Here is an 8,139-nt window from a genome sequence, read left to right as displayed (position 1 = left end):
GGTGGCTTAGGAGCTAGGCAGCCTGGGGTTCTGCCCACAGTGGAACAAATGCTTCCAGCCTTCACGGCCCAGGGATCCCCTGGGAGAGGGGCACTGTGTGCCTGGAGGGTCCAGTGAGCCCTGCCTGTCGCCTTTGCCCCCAGAGTCTTGTGCCCGCCCAGCTCTCCCTTCCTGGGGTTAGATTCTGAGTTCAGCCAAGGGAAGCAGAATTTGAGCAGGTCCAGGCTGCAGTGATACTCACAGCATCAACATGTGGTTTTAATCCAGCCCTCTGAAAATATGCTTATGTATTCCCTCTCACCCTGGCCATGGTTTTGTTATGAAAATCATTTGGCTGATCTTTAAAAAAATGAAACAGAAATTCCACATTGCAAAATCTCTGCCAGTCTCAGCCAGAGTCTGAGTCGTGGTGAACCAGCGATCAGCCAGGGGGGTTGTGTAGTAGAGGGGAGAAGTCGGCGGACACGACAGAGGGGGCTGTCACTCCTTTGGTGGAGACTAAACCAGAGCCAACTTTGATTTTTATCCGTCCCCTCCCCGCATACACGTACATCATGTGGCTTCTCTCCACCCCTTCTCCCACCAGGACACCTCCACCGAGAAGCACTGTACAAGTGCTTTGCGATTCTGTCTGCTGTGAGGGGGAGAGGACCACGCGGTCTCTATATTCTCTCCACTGCCTCTGCCCTGCATGTTATGCCATCCGCCACGGCTGTTCAGCGTAGGTCGGGTTTTTGTCATCTTCTTTTTTTTTTTTTACTTTACAATGTTGTATTGGTTTTGCCATACATCAACATGAATCCGCCACAGGTGTACACGTGTTCCCCATCCTGAACCCCCCTCCCACTTCCCTCCCCATACCATCTCTCTGGGTCATCCCAGTGCACCAGCCCCAAGCATCCTGTATCCTGCATCGATACTGGACTGGCAATTCGTTTCTTATATGGTATTATACGTTTCAGTGTCATTCTCCCAAATCATCCCCCTCCTCCCTCTCCTACAGAGTCCAAAAGACTGTCTATACATCTGTGTCTCTTTTGCTGTCTCGCATACAGGGTTGTCATTACCATCTTTCTAAATTCCATATATATGCTTTAGTATACTGTATTGGTGTTTTTCTTTCCTGCTTACTTCACTCTGTATAATCGGCTCCAGTTTCATCCACCTCATTAGAACTGATTCAAATGTATTCTTTTTAATGGCTGAGTAATACTCCATTGTGTATATGTACCACAGCTTTCTTATCCATTCATCTGCTGATGGATATCTAGGTTGCTTCCATGTCCTGGCTATTATAAACAGTGCTGCGATGAACATTGGGGTACATGTGTCTCTTTCATTTCTGGTTTCCTCGAGGTGTATGCCCAGCGGTGGGGTTGCTGGATCGTATGGCAGTTCTACTTCCAGTTTTTTAAGGAATCTCCACACTGTTCTCCATAGTGGCTGTACTAGTTTGCATTCCCACCAACAGTGTAAGAGGGTTCCCTTTTCTCCACACCCTCTCCAGCATTTATTGCTTGTACACTTTTGGATCACAGCCATTCTGACCTGCGTGAGATGGTACCTCGTTGTGGTTTGGATTCGCATTTCTCTGATAATGAGTGATGTTGAACATCTTCTCATGTGTTTGGTAGCAATCTGTATGTCTTCTTTGGAGAAATGTCTGTTTAGTTTTTTGGCCAATTTTTTTATTGTATCGTTTATTTTTCTGGAGTTGAGCTGTAGGAGTTGCTTGTATATTTTTGAGATTAGTTGTTTGTCAGCTGCTTCATTTGCTATTATTTTCTCCCATTCTGAAGGCTGTCTTTTCACCTTGCTTATAGTTTCTTTTGTTGTGCAGAAGCTTTTAATTTTAATTAGATCCCATTTGTTTATTTTTGCTTTTCTTTCCAATATTCTGGGAGGTGGGTCATAGAAGATCCTGCTGTGATTTATGTCGGAGAGTGTCATCTTTTTTTGACCTCTGGGAGTTGAGAAAAGATGGCTCTGCCTCCATCCCTGCCAGCCAGTTCCTATGACAGCCCTGGGCTGTCAGGGTTCACAGCAGGACATTCTGGGAGGTGGTCTGGGGACGGGATAAGTAGGGCCCCAAAGTGAGGCCAAGTCCTGATGAGTTTTCCCAGAGTAGAAGGGCATTTCTTTCCCTGTGGCTCTTTAGAAATGAGAAAGAGTCTCCCGCTGGTGGTTTCAGTACAAACTGTAATCGAGTCCTTTTCCCCAAATGTTTCTGGTTTCTCACACTGTGTCTGTGCAAAGCCTACCAGCATATGTTGGAATTTTCCCCAAAAGTTCTTCCCAAAAGGCCTCTCCTGTTTTCATTTGACTGAAGGGGTCCTCCAGGCCATGTCATGGGGGGAGACTGGTCATGCGACGTGTCTGTGACCAGCCTGCACCGTCAAGTCGTCAGAGCCAGCCATGCCTCTGTAGTGACACCGCTGCGCCCTTACTAGTCAAGGCGAGGGCGCCGTGCTTGGTTACTAAACCACTTTGCTGCTTTCTGACCAAGGGCACACACTGAGCCCCAAAGAAGTCACCCAAGGATCTGAATGAGTTAGGGTTTGCTGTGATCATGCTGCATAGCAAACAGCCCACAGTCGCGATGGTTCCCAACAGCGTACAGCCTTATCTTGGTTCCAAGGCTGTGGGTTCACTGGGCCCGGTGAATGTGGCTGGGCAGGGGCCAGGCTGGGCACTGGGTTCAGGTCTACTCGGTGCCTCGCCTGGGACACGTTCCTGTCACAGTGGCGCACGAATCTGCAAGGTGGCTAGTGCCACACAAGCACAGGTAAAGCCACCGGTAGGACGCAGCCTGTGTTTTGTCCACTTGCATTCCTTTGGCAGAAGCAAGTCACACGACCAGGGTCAGACAGTGGGGAGGCATGTCCCACCTTCAGAGAAGCCGTGGCAGGATGAGGAGCCCCCTTACAGTTGTAAGGGAACCCCAAATCTCTGTTGTTTGCTTTTAGCCTTCATGCACGTGTCCTTCCTAGCTCCCACCCTTTCTCTCCTCAGCTCCCCACACGCTTTAAAGCCAAGTGATTCCTTCCTGTCCCACCCTGGGTTATCTCCGGATGGAGCCTCTGCAGGGCGAGACCTTTCTTACTGCCCAGGTGGCCTTCTCCTAGCTTACACTTGTGGCTTTATGATGAAAGAGTTTCTCTTTCTGTCTCTACCTTGAGCTGTGCTCCCAAATGTCCCCATTACAATATGCCAAACTCCAGGAAGGAGTGGTGCTGGGTATTTTTCAGATCCCTGAAAAACAGAGGGAGTTCAGAAAGCGGGGACAGAAACCCCGATCCCACCATGTAAATGTACCAAACCATGTATTGGGTCCTTTCTATATTTTGACTCATTTATTTTCCTCACGTCAATCTTTGTAAGGAGGGATTATCTCATTCTCCCCCATTTTATAACGGAGGAAATAGGGCAGAGTGGTTGTGTATCTTACCCATTGTAACACAGCCCAGAAGGGCCACAAGCTGATCTAGAACTCGCGTGTGTCTTCCCCAAAGCTTTTCTGGCTCCCCTCTTTCTCCACCCCTCTTACTCTGCAACTGTGAGTGGGTGGGGCTGCTGGGGAAGAGGGCATCTTCTCTGAGGAATCAAGGGGGAGTCTTGGTGAAAGGGTGGGAGGTGGGATTTGAGCAGGGAGGAGACGCAGAGCAACTGTAGAACCATCTTCTTTCCCTCCTGCCGCCAGCGTCGTGAGCGCGTCTCCCATCATGTATTAGATGGTGGGGGGGCAGGTTCCACTGGCACGCGTGCAGCAGTGGGGGCGGTTAGGATCCAGCAGCTAACTTTCTAGGACATGAGGCATCATTCCCTTTACTCCTTTCTCTGATGTGCTCTCATTCAGCTGAATATTTCTCCTCAGAGGATGTTTTTACAGTTCGATCAAAGCAGGTATTTTTTTTTCCCCAAAGCTTTACTTGGGTGGCCCTTCAGGGACATCTGCTCACGGTCATTTTGAACCTTTCTCTCTGCACAACTGCACAATTGCCAGCTTTCCCCAGGTTGTCCAAGGCCAAGTGAGGCCGAGAGAAGGATCAAAACAGCCTGTCTTCTTGAAACATTTTTAAAAGACGTTTCCCTAGTGGCATCCAGAACTTTGAGAATCTAGGCTATGAATCCAACTTGAAAACCTATTTTTTTCTTTTCAGAAGGGAGAAAAAGAAACCCAAACAGACTTCTTTGTCCATGGCCACCCCTACTTTTAATTAAAAATGCTGTTGTTCTGGCCGGCCTGTGATTCTGGGCAAGTGAGCACTCTGGACTTTCCAGTTTTCTCCTTCGTAAAATAGGAACTGAGTCATTCCCATTTCCCTATGTTGTTTTAAGGATTAGAGGAGAGAATAACTCATATTCAACTGAAAAGTTAACATCAGTAATGGTACCTGCAGTTGGTTGAATCTGGGGAGCCCATGGTTATGGAGGACCAGCTGCATTATTTGAGTTTTTCACAGTGCTTCTCTATGCATGTATTACATGTGTGTGTTCAGTCGCTTCAGTCGTGTCCAAATCTTTTGCGACCCCCAGGCTCTGCTGTCCATGGAAATTTCCAGGCCAGAATACTGGAGTTGGGTTGCCATTTCCTCCTCCAGGGAATCTTCCCAACCCAGGGATCTAACCCACCTCTCCTGCAGCTCCTGCATTGGCAGGTGGATTCTTTACCACTGGGCCACCTGAGAAGTGTGTCACACATACGTGTGTTAAGTAGTAATAAAAGCCATATTAAAACATATATAATAAATAAAGACAACAGTTTAGACTCTCACTTCAAAAGGATCATCCGCTAAAGAAAGGCATCTTGGAGGGAGGCAAGGACCATCTGTTTTATAGAATAGAGGCTCAGTCCCTCGGGGCATATCCTGTGGCAACGTACAGAATGCCACTCACAATTGTCCCTCTGAAGGATGGAGGCTGGGCGTTTATCCACTGACTTTTTTTTATAGCATTAAAAAACTCTATTTATCTTTGGCCGTGCTGGCTCTTTGTTGCTGCACGGGCTTTCTCTAGCTGCCGTGCGTGGGCTTCTCGTTGTGGTGGCTTCTCTTGTTGAGGAGCATGGGCTCTAGCGTGCACGGGCTTCAGTAATTGTGGTTCCCCGGCTCTAGAGCCCAGGCTTAATAGCTGTGGTATGTGGGCTTAGTTGCTCCACGGCATGTGGGATGTTCCCGGACCAGGGACTGAACCAGTCTCCTGCAGTGGCAGGCGGATTCTTTATCACTGATCTGCCAGGGAAGCCCTACCCGCTGACTTTTGTCTCCTGTTGGTTGAGGGTTGTCCCTAAAGGTGTTAATTTCTTCTGTGCCTCCCTGATAGTGGGCAAGAAAGCAGGGAATGATTCTGGGGCTTGAGGTGGGAAGCTGGCAATGTGCAGGGGGACTGTCCACTGTGAGGGCAGCTGGCGTCAGCCAGGGGTCCAGGGGAACATAACATAGGGCACAAAAGCATCTTCCACAGAGAGGAGGCCCCTGGAGCCCCAAATAGGGGAGATCTCCAGAATTGGAGGAGGCCTACTGAGGATATATCTGAAGGAAAAGAAATCATGTCTGGAAGAGACACCAGCACCGCCGTGTTCACTGCAGCATTATTCACAATCGCCAAGACGTGGAAATAACATACGTATCTCTCTCTCAGTGGGTGAATGGATCCAGAAAACGCACACGTGCATATGACGCAATATTATTCAGGAAAGAAAGAAGGAAATCCTGCCATTTGCAACAAACATGGATAAACCTGGAGGACATTAAGCTAAGTGAGATAGTCCAGACAGAGAAAGACAAATCCTGTGTAGTATCACTTGTATGTAGAATCTTAAAAAAAAAAAAAGACTTTCAGCTGTAAAATAAGTTCTGAGGATCTAATGTACAGCATGGTGACTGTACTTAGTAATACGGTATCGTTTACTTGAAATTTGCAAAAACAGTAGATCTTAAGCGTTCTTACTACACACAGGAAAAGGTCTGTGTGAAGGAATGGATGTGTTAACTAACGACTATGGTGAACATGTCACAGGCTATGCATGTATCAAATCGTCATGGTCAATAATTTAAATATAAAAACAGTTGTGTTTTTTTTGTCAGTTATACCTCGGTAAAGCTGGGGAAACAATGGGGGGAAAAAGGAAGAACAAGAAAGAATTCTTAGGGCTCCTAGGCAGGGAGCCAGTCTAATCTGAGATTTCTCCACAGCATCATCTGAAGTTAGAAAACTGTAGAGCAGGACCTATAAGCTATTCCAAGAAGGTAATTGTGAGCAGTATTTTATATCTCGCCAAACTTTCTTTCAGGTACGAATACAATAGAAAAATAGTTTTGAACATGCAAGAACCCAGAAACTGTTGTTCCCATGAGTACTTCTTGAGAAAATTATGGAGTTTTTAAACTTCAATCAACCAAGAAATAATGAAAAACTAGGGCAAAGGGGATAGGAGTAAGCAAAGAATATACCTAACTGAAGAACTAAGACCAAACAAATATGAATATTGGAGTAATAGAGTAGAAGGGGCATGATTTATATCCTAACAATACAGAAATGACACAAATATAAAACTTTGGAAGGTGAATGAAGGAAAAGGTGGGAGAAAGAATAAACATGCTATTCATGAGTAATAACTGGGGGCCAAAGACTGTCATTTAAAGCTGACAAAATATAGTAGAAATGTAAGCATTTTTAATTATACAAAGGTAAACATTTAAAAAGATAATACCAATGATTAAGGGGTTTCCCTGGTGGCTCAGACAGTAAAAAATCTGCCTGCAATGCTGGAGACCTGGGTTCAATCCCTGCGTTGGGAAGATCCCCTGGAGGAGGGCATGGTAATGCACTCCAGTATTCTTGCCTGGAGAATCCCATGCACAGAGGAGCCTGGCGGGCTACAGTCCATGGGGTCGCAAAGAATCAGGCATGACTGAGTGACTGAGAACACAGCACAATGATTAAAATTGAATAACGATCGAATGGTAGGGGATGGGGAAGAGGAAATATGCTAATTTTATGATTGTTCTTACTAGGATTTAAGAGCTGGTGTTTAAAGAACTGGACATTTAAGGGTATATAGTCATGAAGGGTCCAATTATTAGAATTCAAATAAAAATTTCCTAAATGTGATAAGAAATATGCACCATGAAAAAAGTAAAGGTAACTGAAAGCATAGTGAAAGACTTCAAAAATTATAAATACAGAAAACATACCATGAAATACCATGGCAGAACAAAGACTAAACATGTACGGCATCTCAAGTACTGGAACTTGGCTAAATCCACCCAGTGAGAGAAGAACACAGAGCTGGGCCAGGCTTGGAACCGGAACCAGAAACTTCTGGTCACTGGGCAGGGGCTCCCTCCCATCTGGTGTCTGGTTTGGGGCTGTTTGTTCTCTCTCCCCGCAGACTCATTCTCAGTAGACTATGGTCACTGCTGTCATCGGTAGCTGGTCTGCCATGTGCCCCTGACGTCAAGTTCATGAGCAGAAAAAAGCCAACCTCGCTGACCTGTCACAGGCTCTGGTTCCTGGGGGAAGGGTAGGGGCCGAGGGGCTATTTGGCCTCGTGTAGGTCAGGGTCCTGGGTGGCCCCCCCAGCTCTGGTCCAGGGTCAGGGTGCCTGGACTGCTGGAATGTGTGTGGATGGAGATGGTGCTCCAGGCTCACAGTTGCAGGGGCCCCAAAGCACAGTGGCTTGAACAACCCTTGCCAGTTCTGCGCCCATGGGCTCATGCAAGCTCCCAAGCTCCTTCCTTCTCGTGGCCCCTTGGTGCCCACGAATCGGAATCACCTGGAAAACAAGTTTCCAGGTGGTACTGACGCTGCTGGTCCCGAGACCACGTGTTGAAAAACTACTGCCCCAGGATATGTCCTTTGCCAACCGTCCGGAGCTGACTCGGCCACACGTGGGCCCAGAGAGGCGAGCCGAGGCAGCCAACCTCCTTTTGAACAGATGGGGCTAATAAAAGTGACTGCTTCAGGCCCTGGGCAAGGACTTAGTCCCAGGGTCACACTTGGCTGCCAGGGAGGCCAGGCAAGGCCATCTGTGGCCGGGTGGCTGTGTGCCCCGGAAAGGGAAGGGCATGTTTGTGGGAGACACTGCAGGTCCACAGAGGGGGATAATGGGGAGACGAGAAGAAGGGGCCAGCACTC

This window comes from Bison bison, unplaced genomic scaffold (assembly GCF_000754665.1).
Source record: "Bison bison bison isolate TAMUID 2011002044 unplaced genomic scaffold, Bison_UMD1.0 scf7180017864043, whole genome shotgun sequence".
In the NCBI taxonomy this organism is placed as follows: Eukaryota; Metazoa; Chordata; class Mammalia; order Artiodactyla; family Bovidae; genus Bison; species Bison bison.
This window is presented reverse-complemented; position numbering follows the sequence as displayed.